The 17261-nt window shown below is 36.9% G+C and overlaps 1 protein-coding gene across 2 annotated transcripts in view; it reads right to left on the bottom strand.

The window, feature by feature from the left end:
- Positions 1 to 17261, bottom strand: part of si:ch211-269c21.2 (carbohydrate sulfotransferase 8) — a 69294-nt gene that overhangs the window by 50798 nt on the left and 1235 nt on the right. Inside the window, exon 1 of one of the 2 annotated variants that reach the window (XM_060885715.1) lies at positions 88 to 263. The exons of the other annotated variant lie outside the window; for it this stretch is intronic. The gene's annotated coding sequence lies outside the window, so the exon portion shown is untranslated. Of the gene's footprint in view, positions 1 to 87; positions 264 to 17261 lie in introns of those variants that run through there. 2 annotated transcript variants of the gene reach the window in all.

Here is a 17261-nt window from a genome sequence, read left to right as displayed (position 1 = left end):
TGATCTTTTTTTATTAGTTTGCATGTTGTATTGTGTTTGATTCTATTTTTAATTAACATGCAATAAAAAAATAAAACAAACACTGACCTTAACTGTCTTCATTGTGCACAGAAAGTCCTTCTACTCTGTAACTCAGAGAGTCGCCTTTCAATCTTCCTTAAAACCCAAGCATGGCTCAATTAAAAGTCTAACGCGCGTGAACGCGGACCCCGAACTTCAGTTGCACGCCAGGTGTCCGCGAGGAGCTCCGTGTCCGCCTGACGCTGCGCTCGTATACAGCTGAAGTGTGGAGCGCGTGTTGGCGCATGCCCGCTTCTATTCCTGCGCTCCCTCGAGACGCTGCGCGCGCACTGCCAAGCAACAGCTCCAGCCCCAAAGCACCGACACGACGACAACCTCCGCCAAGTTTGTTCTTCTTGTTATCGGTTCTGCACCTCGGTTTAATTCAATTACAACTCTTTGTACTGTCACGGTTTTAAATCCACAAAAACATATATACACCAACAGAATGGAATATATACGCAAAACATTACAATATTACGGATTAATAACAATATCAGGTGATTATTAAAAAAGGATTAATTCCTGAAAGAAATGATGATACTGAATCCTGGAGCACAAATCAACCAGACTGTTAAACCATCTGAGAAAACCTGCACAGGTCAGAGTCAAGTGGACAATCTGTCTAGGAACCTTCCATTAATGAAACAAACAAAGGAGAAATTATTAGAAATGCTGTAGATCTATTTATATATTGTGTCTTAGTAAAGGATCTATCTATACACTGTGGGATCTATCTACATACTGTTTGAGTAAGGGATCTATCTACATAATGTGTCTTAGTAAGTGATCTGTCTACATACTGTGTCTTAGTAAGGGATCTATCTACATACTGTGTCTTAGTAAGGGATCTATCTATACACTGTGTCTTAGTAAGGGATCTATCTATACACTGTGTCTTAGTAATGGATCTATCCATACACTGTGTCTTAGTAAGGGATCTATCTATACACTGTGTCTTAGTAAGGGATCTATCTATACACTGTGTCTTAGTAAGGGATCTATCTACATACTGTCTTAGTAAGGGATCTCTCTCTATCTACATGTGTCTTAGTAAGTGATCTGTCTACATACTGTGTCTTAGTAAGTGATCTATCTATACACTGTGTCTTAGTAAGGGATCTATCTATACACTGTGTCTTAGTAAGGGATCTATCTATCTACATAATGTGTCTTAGTAAGTGATCTGTCTACATACTGTGTCTTAGTAAGGGATCTATCTATAAACTGTGTCTTAGTAAGGGATCTATCTATACGCTGTGTCTTAGTAAGGGATCTATCTATACACTGTGTCTTAGTAAGGGATCTATCTATACACTGTGTCTTAGTAAGGGATCTATCTATACACTGTGTCTTAGTAAGGGATCTATCTATACACTGTGTCTTAGTAAGGGATCTATCCATACACTGTGTCTTAGTAAGGGATCTATCTATACACTGTGTCTTAGTAAGGGATCTATCTATACACTGTGTCTTAGTAAGGGATCTATCTACATACTGTCTTAGTAAGGGATCTATCTACCTACATAATGTGTCTTAGTAAGTGATCTGTCTACATACTGTGTCTTAGTAAGGGATCTATCTATACACTGTGTCTTAGTAAGGGATCTATCCATACACTGTGTCTTAGTAAGGGATCTATCTATACACTGTGTCTTAGTAAGGGATCTATCTATACACTGTGTCTTAGTAAGGGATCTATCTATACACTGTGTCTTAGTAAGGGATCTATCTACATAATGTGTCTTAGTAAGTGATCTGTCTACATACTGTGTCTTAGTAAGGGATCTATCTATACACTGTGTCTTAGTAAGGGATCTATCTATACACTGTGTCTTAGTAAGGGATCTATCTATACACTGTGTTTTAGTAAGGGATCTATCTACATACTGTCTTAGTAAGGGATCTATCTATACACTGTCTTAGTAAGGGATCTATCTATACACTGTGTCTTAGTAAGGGATCTATTTATATACTGTGTCTTAGTAAGGAATCTATCTATATACTGTGTCTTAGTAAGGGATCTATCTATACACTGTGTCCTAGTAAGGGGTCTATCTATATACTGTGTCTTAGTAAGGGATCTAACTGTGTCTTAGTAAGGGATCTATCTATCTACATAATGTGTCTTAGTAAGTGATCTGTCTACATACTGTGTCTTAGTAAGGGATCTATTCAAATACTGTGTCTTAGTAAGGGATCTATTTAAATACTGTGTCTTAGTAAGGAATCTATCTACATACTGTGTCTTAGTAAGGGCTCTATCTATATACTGTGTCTTAGTAAGGGATCTCTCTATATACTGTGTCTTAGTAAGGGATCTATCTATATACTGTGTCTTAGTAAGGGATCTATCTACATACTGTCTTAATAAGGGATCTATCTACTGTATACACTGTGTCTTAGTAAGGATCTATCTATATACTGTGTCTTAGTAAGGGATCTATCTACATACTGTGTCTTAGTAAGGGATCTATCTATACACTGTGTCTTAGTAAGGGATCTATCTATATACTGTGTCTTAGTAAGGGATCTATCTATATACTATGTCTTAGTAAGGGATCTATCTAAATAGTATTCGCTCCCATTGAACATTCCCACATTTTGTAGTGTTAACGCTACAGTCACATATGTAAATAAATTCTGCATCTCTAAATAAATTTGTCTCCCAAACAGGGCCGTTTCCAGCCAATTACATTAGGGTGGGCTGGTGCAAATAATAAGTGGGCAAACACTTACTCCATGTACATTTCCATTTCCAGCATTTGGCAAACCCTTATCCAGAGTGACTTATATTATCTCTTTTTTTATATACAACTCAGCAATTGAGGGTTAAGGGCCTTGCTCAGGGGCTCAACATTGGACCTGGGATTGAACTCACAACCTTTTGATTGGTAGCCCAACAGCTTAACCCAAATAATAAGAGGGCAAACACCTATTCCAGTTCTTCCAATAACCAATATTTACAGTGCCCTCTTACCCCCAACAAACCACCCCATACCCCCAAAACTATAAAAATTGCACAACAGAGTTCAAAAAGGGTAAATGCACAACACTGTTGATTCCTCAAAGACCAAAGAGAGATGTGGTGACAAAAGAACAAATGAAAGAAATAAAAGTAAGCATGGGTGGAAAGATGGGTAGAGAAATGAATCAAAGAAAGAAAGAAGAAAGCAAAATAATAAGATGTAAAAGAGAAAGCACTTGGACTAGGAATGGTCCAGGCCACCAGATATAATGGAGATATTAAGGAGAAAATTTAATATTAAGGAGAAAATTTGTATTATTTAATACAGAAAGAAATTTAGAAAGAGAAATGGGTGTCAAAAACATTAAGCAATTTCAAGCATAATATTTACGCTTCAAACACTTTAGCCTCATCTGTCCGGAGTCCATCATAGGGCAGCAACTCACAGCTAGGGGCAATTTATGTGCCTACATTCACACAAACCCAGTTTAGATTGTAGCCAGAGCTCAGGGTCCAACTTGGAGCCCTGGAGTGCTGAGGCACCAACACAACACCATCATGCTGCCCATTTCAGCCTCCTTCCATTCATCCATACATATAAACCAGTTACCCAATCAGTAAAATAATGAATTAAGAAAACTAAATTTAGATTATGCCACCTGTCATAAGAATAGAGATATTATGGCAAACAAATGATATTCAGTATAATTGAGTCCTACATTCATAAAAAAAACACTTCAGAAATCAAATAATCTTTGAGGACAGATGAAAATCTTTGAGCTACATGTAACACAGTTAGCATTTAACCTAAACACAGTGTATGGAGCAAGCTTAACATCTGCATAGAAAACAATTTGACAGTCAGCTGAATCGTCCCATGAATCGTCCCACACCCATCCTGAAAAAGGATATGAACAGGATATTTAAACTCCCTTAAGTCCCAGCAAATTATTCAGTTATTCATCTAAACACATTATTCTAATTCAGTAGCTACAGGAAAGTTACGTAGTTATAAGCAGGCAGTTTTCTAGGGATAAGCAGTATAAATAGATTCTCAGGGCCAGAGAGCTACCGAGTCAGCCAATGAGAATGCAATGAGCTAAATAATTTGTTGAATAAAGCGACCAGATTTTCCGACATTAGAATCTAAGTCTGACCTCATAAGTTTTGATTGAAATAAAAAGGGAAATATTGCATCGTGTTCAAGCTATAGATAAATCTCACTGATGATTACAGAGTAATCTGCACTGATGTAAAAATGAATGCCTGTGTTATAGTCTGTCAAAATGACCAGCAGGCTTTCTCACCACTAAAATTTTGTTCCAGCTGTGAAAATGATAACACAACTTTGTCGAAGTTGAATATTATATTTATTAGCCTCTTTGACATGTCACATAAAACTCAACAACAATTAGTCTTATAAATCATGTCAGCTTGGACATAATGTGTTTAATGAAGGGTAAGTTGAGAAAAAAAGTCTCTATAGTGTCAATAAATAGTCATATTATTATTGTACATATCACATGGCTTTTGCCTGTATAATGCAAATATCTTGATATATCTACAGAAAGCTTTTAGGTTCCTTTTGTAAAACATGTTTTTTTCTGGTTTGAGTTTAGGTCATATTTTATCCTTACAATGAATAAGCATTATATACTAATCTCTCCTCATCTGCAGTAACATGAATTTGTCTATTCTGTGCATTTGAGCTCAGTGGAGCCACAATAAGCAGGGTGACCACTTTCGCTTGTAGTGCTGTTGTGCTGTCCCTAAAGTCATTAGCTCAAGCAATACAATAGGACTGACTTACCTCCTCATATCAGCCTTTCCACCTCTGGACATCATGATTTCGTTTTACGAATGACATCTTGTTGCACTTATCAGAGATATCATCCTCTGCGGCTTAAAATATTTAACAACTTCAGCCGCCATAGTGGATATAAAATTACTAAGACAAAGTGCATTCTAATGCCCTTGGCAGAATCCGGTAAGCATGCCTATGTAATTCCCGTTAGCACTGATTTATAAAAGAATACAAATTAATCCCTTACTCCAGTCACTCTTTAGCTCAGCCAGGATATGCACATACTGTATGTAACCCATGCTTTCCAAATTTTTTCATATTATTCTAGATAAATTCACTTTCTCTTAACAAAACTCTTGTTATGGAAATTGCTTTCAAGCTCTTAAATAATCTGAAATGAGAAAAGAAGCAAGGACATGGTGGCTAATGGTTAGTGTTTGGTGTGTGTGGCGTTTGCAGGTTCTCCCTGATTCTTTGAGGTTTCCTCTAAGGACTCTGGCTTCCTCCTCCAGTCCAAAGACATGTTTTATCAATTGGCATCCATAGTATTTGTGCAAGAGTCCCCTGTCTGTCCAGTGTGTACCCAGCCTTGTGCCCTGAGTCTCTTTGGATAGGCTCTAGGTTACCTGTGACCCAGTAGAAGTGGTATAGATAACAGATAAAAAAACAAACAAAAACTTTATAAAGATAGACACTACAAATAAGGATTTGTAGATATAACAAATTCTGGAGGAATACAGACTTTGTAAGGATTTTGCCAGTTATATCAATGCAAAGAACAATGCAAACATGCACTGAATAAAAATTCAGTGCAACAGTAACAAGCTGATTTTCAATGTAAAAAGAAATCTGAAGTTGATAGGCTTAGCTTCCAGATTTGTATTAAAAATCTCCAGTTTCTCTAATAAGACAAACTATTTGCGTTTGAGGCCTGGTCAGTGTACACAACTACATTGATAACAGCATCAATCATGAAGATGGAGAAGCATTGCCGTACTTCATTGTCTCCCAGGACAGTCTTGTTCTCTGTATTTAAGACTGAGATGTGCATTACATTCTTATAGGGTTCTGCGGGACTCACAGATCGACTGTCACACTCTAATGAACTGATTGAAGTTTGCAAGCGCATGTGGGGCTGTTTCTTTGATTTGCAATAAATTACTCTCAGATTCCTCCAACACATTCCCACTGACTGTGAGATGGGTCAGAGTATTTATTATTCCAACCAACCTAGGATTAATGGGAATGGCAATGGGAATGTCAGTCCAACACTGGCTTTTTAAAAATGCAAAAGGAAGCATTTAATAATCCTCATATGTTTTGGAAAAGAAAATCAATGTTTGATTAAATTTGTCTGCAAGATTATAGATTTGTATAAATATTTAAAATTTGTTCACAATCTTAGCCAATTAAGACTGACTTACTGTCCATCCACATTGACTGACATGTTACAGCTAAACTATGAAGGTCAACATGTTTTGATTGTTCTTTACTTTAGGAATTTCCAAATGGTCACGGTACTACATCAAATGATCTTCCTGCAGCGTATTATAATGTTTAAATCACCACAATGCAAAAAAAAAAAAATCATATTACATCTTGAGAGAAGAAGTGTAGTCAGAACACAGGGTCAACGATGCATAATATTAAATGTGGTAAGATATTTGCACATTTGTAAAGCATGATCCTTATTGGTTCTGCATGTTCTTCTTGTGTTCTGTAGGTTTTGTTAGGGTTCTCCTGTTTCTTCCAGTAGGGGGACTGGCTATGCTAAACTGCTCCAAGTGTAAAGACCTGATGTCATCCAATGGACTGGTGTCCCGTTTAGTGTGAATTCAACATTCTCAGAACAGACTGTGGATCTTCTGTGACTCTGACCAAGTTAATGGAAGATGAAATGGAAACAACTCTCATGGTTGAGTCCCATGTCCTTCTGTACAAGCGATTACAAGTGCATTCATTTTTAATTCATTAATATTTTACATTTTAGACGAAACCACTGATATAGAAAAGGAATAAACACTTTCTAGCCAATCAGCATTGAGAATTATTCTTTTTGACATTATCAAAAATGTCCACTAAGTGTAAAATAGAAAACGCTTGTTTTGAGTTGAGGCAGAAACAAAATAAGGGAGTATTGATTGATTTGGTGATTCATGCACTTGCACTATGCCTTGAGTGCTCACATCAGTTTTCAGCTGACATGATGTCTGGGGGTCAGAGGATCTGGATTGTTTTAGTTTTTTAGTTTTCCTATAAGTTATTTTCTATGTTTATAAAGTACTGTATATAAAACATTATTATTACTGTAATATTATTATTATTATTATTATTATTATTATTATTATTATTATTATTATTATTATTATTATATCTAGTAACTTAGTATAGTTGTGTACAATAAAACTGCAGGCACTGAGTAAATAAACTACTCATAACAAGACCATATATTATATAATTTATAAACTAAAATATTAAGAGAGTGAGCTCGACATGGTCCTTGAGGTTCCCCTGTTTTTTCATCACACACTTACCACAAATTGCACACAAATCATGTACAGTGCATTTAGTATTTTCTGTTATTACAATAAAGCAAATATTTGATTATTAAACTGAAATAATCAGGTACTCATTTTAAAAAAAATTCAGATTCCAAATGTTTATTCCTAGAAACAAAGAAAAATAAAGAGAAAAAAACATTTAAAGCTTGAAATTTCTAAAACATTTTATTTATTCATAATAAACTCAAAAAATATTAGATCTATTTATTCTTATTTCATTTATTTGTACTTGCAAAGATCATTGTATATGTAGTGTATAAAAATGAAATGATTATTTACATGTGATGTTCATAAGACCTTGTGCGATGATCTTGAGCTTTACATATTTGTTAACAAAATGTCTCTCATGTAAAACTAAACTAAAAACAGCCACTAAACCTGTTTTGACTCGCTATGTATATTGAAGGTCAGGGGAAAAAAATCTAAATGTATTCAAACAGAAGTTTCCCTTTTCACCATTTTTTTTATTATCTATTATCTTTATAAAAGCTGATGAACCAAAGCAAATGAACCAAATAAATGAAAAGTAAGCAGGATCACACTGAGCAGGGTCATAAACACAGATCTGCATGCTGGGAGGTTGTGTTTTCTTTCTTTTTTTTTAGGAAAAATGATAAAGATGGAGCATGACAACATCCTCCTGATGTTAAGCAAACACAACATCGCGCTCTGCTGGTGGTGTGTGCTGCATTCTGCAGTGTCTCAGTGAGGTCATTTCAGTGGGACTTTAAACACATGAACACGTGGTCACTGGAGTGTTGTGTGTTGTGTGTTTATTTTGAACAGCACATTGTATTCTGAGCCTCTCTCTCTCTCTCTCTCTCGATCGACTTCACTCAGGATTCATCACCATAATGCGATTGTGATTGGACACACATTGTGGAGACATCCAAGACTGCAGAATTACACCATGTTTAGCAGAAGTAAATGTTTGCACGCAGCACAGACATCACCTTATTTACTGGTGTGTGTGTGTGTGTGTGTGTGTGTGTGTGTGTGTGTGTGTTCATATGAGAGGTCTGAAAAGGACCATCTGTTTGGAGATATTCCCCAGTTCCAGTTCTCCAGGTGACTCAGCCCCAGGCACATTGTACAATCCTCACCAGAGACCTGATCTCCCATGCTGCTCCAACACTACACCTCCCACTGCCACCCCATCACATGAATATCAACAACCGTTTTTTTTCTATGTTAAAAAAATCTTGCATGGTTTAAATTGAGTTCATTGTTTGTTTAATGATGTTCAAAACTACAATCCTGCAGAGCTCAGACTCCATGCCAATAACCCCAACCACCTTCTCAAAGTCTGTTATTGAATCATATGAATGAGTCATATAAAAGAATCAGAATTTAACATTGACTTAATAAATTGAATGTTGGTATAAATATGAACATGCACAAGAATGGATTGGCTGAAATAAACTTGTCCTTAAGTGTGGAGAGGTGCGTGAATGTGCAGGAAAACAGCATGGATGGGCTACATGTAAGAGAAAAACCCACAAGGATTCTAATTACAATTTAAAAGGAAATAGAAAATTTTGTGGGAAAACACGTGATTTGCAGTGAGATTTCCAGAGAGCCATCTCCATGGAAATTCTACACAGCTTATCGTCTGGGGATCCGGGATCTTATTCCCTATCCCATGGAACTCAAGGCACAAGTTGGACACACACACACCTACTCACACAGGACTACACAATTTACACAAGCCAATCAGACTACAATGCATGTCTAAACTAGGGAAGGAAACTGGAGTATCTGGAGGAAACCCCTGAAGCACGGGGAGAACCTCAACAGTCAAAAACAATACTGAGTAAAAGTAAAAAACTAAAACTAATTTGTTTCTCTTAGATATCTAGTTTACGACTTCTGAATCATTGCTTCAGTAAAAACAAGAATATATTCCAAAGAAAATGTAATGATATAAAAAAAAGCTTGCATGTCATTAAAGAAAGTAACATTATGCAATAGACCGTTTTTCAGACAAAAACTATAACGAAGGCTGCCAGGATTTACCTTCAGAAAAAGAAGTGTGTGTGACAGACAGAGTCTCCAGAAAAACTGCGACAGATTCTCAGCACTGCTCAGCAAAACAGCACAATATGTACCCAAGACCACTGATGCATTTTAATATGCTAAGGCTTATCACATCAAATATTGAATTTGATATATTTCTCACACTTTTCTTCTTTTCTATAGTATTATATTTTTATCAGGTGAAAACATTTTATGTGATATGTTTGATGTTATCTTTGAACCTTAGAAAAGAAACTATCCATTAGAAACATTATAGGGATAAGGATCATTGTTGATGTCAAGAAATGCTAATCCTCTGGCCTTCTTACGGTCTAAGGTTATTTTTGATCATTAAACTATACACTGATGATGATAAAATGTCCTACAGATAAAGAGTAATAGTTCTAGTATTTTTTGATTTTGTGTATGTGTGTGTGTGTGTGTGTGTGTGTGTGTGTGTGTGTGTGTGTGTGTGTGTGTGTGTGTGTGTATGAGAATGTAGATATACGGACGCCTGTAGAATATTACATAGCATGTATGTGTGCGCTGCAATCAAGGACATGACTCACTGAGTCAGTGAGAACTCTACTGCATAGAGCTGCATAGAGCTGCACAAAATGTTCATATTTCTTAGAGATATAAAGCAGTAATCCCTTCTTAAGGTTTATGTAACTTAATTATGTAAATTAATGTAACTAATATAAGACAAATCTATAAATTCTCTAAAAGGAATTATCCAAAAAAAGAGAACACGTGAAACTCCATACAGACTGTAAACCAAACTCCTCAATCAAACCCCATGAAGACCGTGCAGCCGTGAAGCCTCAATGATCTCCGCTGTGCCAGTATACTGCTGCAGTGTACATGAATTCTTGATTTAATAATAAATGATTGCAGAGTATAAAACAGAATGTAAGTAAATATAAAAGAGTTAAGTCAATTATTGTTGTATTAGGACAGGTCCTGTTTTATTTATCTTATTTTTTATCAAATTCTAATAAAACAGTCAATTAATAACGTCATATTTTGTATGAATTTATCAATTCACAGTGACATTTAATATAGCGGAACATCTGTGGAATGTGTTCTGCTGTATTATACGATATAGTAACTACAAAAAGTCACTCCTTCATCAGTCTCTCTTCATTCCTTCTCTTGGAGTTAATAATACAAAAACTTGCAATGTTACCAAGAAACCACAATATACAAAGCTCTCTGATACTGGAGACTCCTTCCATAAACGTTAAATAAGCATCTCTTCACAAAAGGCATCACCATATAAATGATTAGGAGTTTGTCCTTTGTCCTTGGGCAAGTCGCAAACCAGAGACGTGACTGCATAGAAAAAGCAAATTAATGTAAAGCTGCCTTACAATCAGCACTATTGTTAGAACCACTGATATATGGACATTAATGTAATTAATTCATCCATCCATCCATCCATCCATCCATCCATCCATTAATTCATTCATTTATCCATCCATCTATTAATTAATTAATTAATTCATTCATTCATTCGTTCATTCATTTGTCCATCCATCCCTTCATTCATTCATTTATCCATCCATTGATTCATTGCTTACCACTAAGACAGCATGGAAATTCTACCTATGCATTTATTTAAACTGATCCAGCTGTTATGTAGTAACTGGGAGAAGAAAAGATTATCCTTAGCACAATGGATTCTCAGAAACACACTCAGAATCCTAAATGCTGCACGATCTCCAAGTCTCAAAGACTTTCCTTGTTTTGCTTTCGTTCTGCTCTTCAAAATAATGAACGTCTGTGCTGCATCAGTAAATCCTAGTGCTGAGCTGAGCCTGTCACTAGAGTGCAGATACACACACTATAGCTGACAGCTGTCATTCACACAAACCCAGAGGGAGCACAGACACCTCACACTGCGTATCTGAAGCTGGCAGGTGGCAGCTGTCTCTGTTGTGGCAGGTGCTGAAACTTTTAATGCCATGTGCCTTTGTGGAGATCTGAACTGACATAATGCTTGCTAAATGCAGTTTCTTTAATGCTGCATGTCCTTAATGGTGAAGGGTATAAAGTGTAGACTTTGTGGGCTCTGACCTTCACACCTATACAGTACATGCGAGATTCTTCCATAAAATATTGCCACAATGTTGGGAGCACAGAATTATACAGGACATCTCTGTATGCTGTAGAGTTACAGCTTCCCTTCACTGGAACTAAGAGACTTAGACCTGTTCCAGCGTGACAATGCCTCTGTGCACAACACAAGCTTTATGAAGTTCCATGAATGTTGTCCAGAGCCCTGACTCTGACTCAAACCCACTGAACAGCTTTATGAATGAACTGGAACACTGACTGCACCCCAGACCTCCTTCACTCCCATCACCTGATCTCACTAATCCTTTTGTAGCTGAATGATCACTAATCCCCACAGCCACGCTCTAAAATCTAGTGGAAAGCCTTCCCTGAAGAGTGGAGCTTATTATAACAGCAAACGGGATTCAATCTGGTGTATAATGCTCAACAACTGTATGGACAGGTCTACACAATCTTTAGGCCATCTAGTGTATTAGCAGAAAATCTTGACTGACGTAAAGCACCAGTTTTAAAAAGGGGTAGTTCAGTGGTTAACCTGTTGGGCTACTGATTCGAAGGTTGTGAGTTTGAATCCGATCATCATTTATACATTTATGTCTTCTAGCAACAGCTGATCTAGTCTGTTTTTTTTCTTCCTCTTTCAATCAACAGCATTCGTTTCATTCTTCAGACGTGTTACTATTATGAAGCAGTTTTGTATCGTATATGTGTCGTATTTATTTGTTTAGATCCTGTACCTTTCATTAAGACTATGCATGCAGGTCAAACATAGCTCTACAAGCTAGAAACTGAATTGGACTTTTTTTTGACCATATATAATAATCTGTCCAACTCTGTATGCTTTATTTTTTAGTTCAGATCTTGACCAGTTTCACTAGCATGAGATGAAAGCAGGTTAATGGTTTGACAGCCATCACAGTCTTCTGTTAACTCCTGTGGGTTTTGTAACAGTTACTAATAGCTAGTCTGTTACAGTTACTAATAGTTTTCCAGTATGGCTGAAATAAACCTTTAAGATGCTTGTGACTCCTTCTAGATGCGTCTGATGGCTTTTCAAATAAGAAATAAGTATTGTGTCTGGTATAGTATTATACAAAACTACAATTACTTTGGTATTTACCACATATTTGTAAGATTTTAGGGGAAATGTTGGTTTGTGATGGTTGTCATGGAAACATATCAGGACAAATCCCATTAGCAAGTCAAAAAACGATAATAACTTTTAACATGGTGTTTAATTAAAGTCTCAAACTGTTTCAGTCTTTGTTGTCATGAACTCATTGGGATTTTTATTAATATTTATAAGCATATAGTGCTAGCACATGTTATGTGTGTAAATTTAAAGTTGATATACTGTAGTCTGGGGGGCACGGTGGCTTAGTGGTTAGCACGTTCGCCTCACACCTCCAGGGTTGGGGGTTCGATTCCCGCCTCCACCTTGTGTGTGTGGAGTTTGCATGTTCTCCCCGTGCCTCGGGGGTTTCCTCCGGGTACTCCGGTTTCCTCCCGGTCCAAAGACATGCATGGTAGGTTGATTGGCATCTCTGGAAAATTGTCCGTAGTGTGTGAGTGTGTGAGTGAATGAGAGTGTGTGTGTGTGTGCCCTGCAATGGGTAGGCACTCCGTCCAGGGTGTATCCTGCCTTGATGCCCGATGACGCCTGAGATAGGCACAGGCTCCCCGTGACCCGAGGTAGTTCGGATAAGCGGTAGATGATGAATGAATGAATACTGTAGTCTCTGGAAGTATATTAAATAATACAATAACTAAAATACTAAAATAATAAGTTTCGTCTTGGATCTGTCTGGCATGCCTTTGCACTGTGCTGCTGTGTACTGCATGTTGTACCTGTACTTATTATCTATTGTTATTTGCAGAGATGGGGGACTCGAGTCATATGACTTGACTCGAGTCGGACTTAAGTCGCAAGTTTGAGACTTGAGACTTGCTTGACAAATATTAAAAAAAGACTCGACTTGACTTTGACTTGACATTCATGACTTGAGACTTGACTCGGACTTGAGTTAAATGACTCGAAATAACTTGTTTTTTGTTTTTGTTTTATCTTTTTTTGTCTATTTTGTTGTTAAATCTGTTTTTAAACGCACGCAAGAGCGTAATCTAACCACGTGACGCAGCAGGCACGCAGAGGGAGCGCGCGCATTAACTAATAAACCTTAACAGTCGTGACGAAACATGGAAGGCGCTACACCAAAAATAATTAAGTTATTATAATACCGGGAGTTTGTGCAAGATGAGAAGAGAAGAACAGCATTATGCGACCACATCGCTCACATTTGAATGACAAAGTTCTATCAAAATTTTTTGCAAGCTCAATGTAATGTAAATGGTTGGTCACTGTTTATGTGGAAATGTCAGCTGTTTTGCAATAGCACTTATAATTGGTCTTCAGTGTTAGGCTTTGAGTGAAAAGCGTATGGATCGTTTTTGGGGATGCACATATATATATAAAAAACATAAATATAAATATAAAAAACCTCAGAGTTGCAAACAGAGCCATATTCTTGTCTAGCACGCACACGCACGCACACACACACACGCACACATTCAATTTAAAGGGATAGTTCACCCAAAAATAAAAAAAATCTTTTATAATTTTCTCACCCTCATGTTACAAACCTGTATAAATTTCTTTGTTCTGATGAACACGGAGGAAGATATTTTAAGGAATATTTATAACTAAACCATTCATGAGCCCCATTCACTTCCATAGTATTCTTTTTTCCCACTATGGAAGTGAATGGGGCTCGTGAATGGTTTGGTTATAAACAGTCCTCAAAATAACAGTCCTGTTCATCAAAACAAAGAAATTTATACAGGTTTGTAACATCATGAGGGCGAGATCAAGATAACAGAATTTTCATTTTTAGGTGAACTATCCCTTTAATTAATAAATTACACTAACTCCAATCTCTCTCTCTCTCTCTCTCTCTCTCTCTCTCTCTCTCTCTCTCTCTCACATAGTTAATTCACTTCAAGGTTTGTGGGATTCAATAATTTACGTTTTTTGATTGACGTGATTGATTGTTGTTGTTATTCTGTTGTTCAAAAGGAAGGATCTAATGTAAGGATGTGTTCATGTCCCATTAAAGGTGAATGCCTGCTCAAAAAATGCCATTTGGTTGCATAGAAACCATTGCACTTTTTTATACATACTTTTCCATGGTCTTCTGCCATGTTTGAGGCATATTGAAACTTTGCATGCTTTTATGTTGGCCTTATTTCAGTTACATTTACATCTTATTCTTTGTAGTTTTGATTTTTAGTCATTTTTAGATTTTTATTGTATTTACAACTCACCTGTATGTGGACACCTCTTAAAAATAAATGCATACTGTATAATCATTTTTGTTGCAAATAAAACTCTCATAGTCCATAAATACTGTAGATTTAACTTTGTTTAATATATACATTTAGTTAAATCATCAAACATATGTATGACTTGCCAGTGACTTGCTTGACTCAAGCTACGACTTGACTTGCTTGACATAAAGCAGTGACTTGACTTGACTTGACTTGACTCTCACAAAAAATGACTCGGACTTGCTTGAGACTTGAAGGTTAAGACTCGAGACTTACTTGTGACTTGCACATGTGTGACTTACTCCCACCTCTGGTTATTTGTAATTCTGTCATTTTTCTAACCTGAAAACTTCGGCTTGGGATGCTAGCAGCAGGATTCTGTTGTGTCTAAAAAAATGACAATTACACTCTTAATCTTTAGGTCTAATGAAAACAAAAATGTCTGAATACTTACTTAACCTTCCCGAAGTTCAGTTGTCTGTGTTCAGTCCAATCTGGTCAACTCTTAACTGGCAGTTATGAGGTTACTTTTGAAATGTAATTGGTATTAACTTTTTAAGCTAATTAATTTGAGGCTACGTCATTGTTACTGACATCCTGCCCTACCCAATATCTACACTCTTGATACACCCTTCTGTTTGTTTGTGCCTAATTACTTGTTAGTAATTGTAATATTTAGAAGAATCAGGATTGTACAACCAATAAAAATGCATACTGTAACCAAACTATTTCTAAACATGTTTTTTTTTTAACTTGTAGCCCATATCACAAGTGGCATTTTATACCACGATTTCAGCTGTGAGGTGAAACTGAGGTAAAAGCAGTTTGCAGTTTGCTCCCTCCATCACCCTCGGAGTAAATAACTCAACACTGCCATCAGCATCTCGGCTCTCCTGTGCAAAGCTTCTGTCAGGCATCACAAACCTTCAGCTTCTCACCTTCAGTGTCTCAATTTCTCCATCAGCTTATAATTATTCTAGCTTATAGTGTCACCTCGAGGTCCATCGTAATGAGGATGTGTTTGACTGCCAAGAGAATAAACTCAAAGCTGCTGCTCGAAGCTTGCCTTATTAGAATGAAAGTCTTTAACAAAATCATTTCCATGGTTCAGCGTACGAGGATTCACCTTTTAACGGCATGTATTAATTTGCATTGGAGATAAAAAGTTTAGCTCCTTGAGTAGAGCAATGCTCAAGAATAAAACATTAGCACTTAGAGATAGATCAGATAGTAGAAACCTACTTAAATTTGTTAACACAAGTCAAAAACGTTTCCAACAAGTCCAATGTTCATTCGATGTCAGTAACTTCGATCCAGGTCAGGATTCGGAGCCTGAACTGGGAACACACTTTACAGTTTTAAGCTTACATTTGGGAAAGTGTGTAATGGATGAATCAACCAGATTGAAGACTTTGTCGGAAGGCTACTGTAAATCTGACCTTGTTTAAACGTAATAGCTAATGAAGGAGAAGCAGAGATAGGAGCAGGCAAACAATCTAAATCCAAATCTATTACTATTAAATTATGCCACTGATATAAGATGTTTAAATGTCAAAGAAATTACAGATTGTATGCACCAAGAAACTAGAAACTCCAAAAAACACATCAGAAAGAGCTCATTCCCAAAAAAAGCTTAAATATCATAAAGCAATATGTTTAGAACTCTAAATGAATAACCTTGATCAATTGTTGATCTAGGACAGTCACTAAACAAGGGGTATACGTGAAACGTACGTCTTCCTCTAATCCTTATATCCCACATACAGTCAGGACTACAGCTATTCATCACTGAATAGATTAATAGGTTCTACAGAGATGACACACACACACACACACACACACAAACACACACACAAACAAACCCAGTGTTAAAGCGTCCTGTAAACATCACATGATTGTATCGGCTGCTTTCTCCCTCCAGTTCCAACACCTTAATCGTTGTACCTGACACACACTCACTCATCTGGAAAAAACATCAACAAGACCTCATGTTAAGACCTCAGTGTCACTGCGGCGTTCAGAGACACAGCAGTACCCAAGCAACCATAGCCATGAAACGTGGTCGGAAACGAACATGGCTGCAGGGCTAGAGAAGGATGAACACACTGTGTACAGGGGTAACAACCTGTAGGCTTTTCCTTCACACCGACACAGCTGAGCAGTAAAGCAGGTGCTCAGTGTATAAAAATGCCAGCGATGCTCGTTCGTACCTGATCTACTAAGACAATAATAAAACAAGAATAAAAAGCTCACTGATCTGTATAATAAGAATGTAAAGTGCTGGAATTTTATCATCAGAATTTTGTACCCAACCCTCACCTCACCTCTCAAAAGGAAACCTTTTGCCTATTTTCAGTGCTATAAATAGAAGCTACAGGTCTATTTAGCAGTTCTCAAGCTTCAAGCTTGAGAACTGATAAATGTTTCTATTCGTGTAGGGACCATGATA

The sequence above is a fragment of the Tachysurus vachellii genome, chromosome 13, assembly GCF_030014155.1.
Source record: "Tachysurus vachellii isolate PV-2020 chromosome 13, HZAU_Pvac_v1, whole genome shotgun sequence".
Taxonomy (NCBI): domain Eukaryota; kingdom Metazoa; phylum Chordata; class Actinopteri; order Siluriformes; family Bagridae; genus Tachysurus; species Tachysurus vachellii.
Note: the sequence above shows the minus strand (reverse complement) of the source record. Positions and strands in the feature narration are given on the sequence as shown.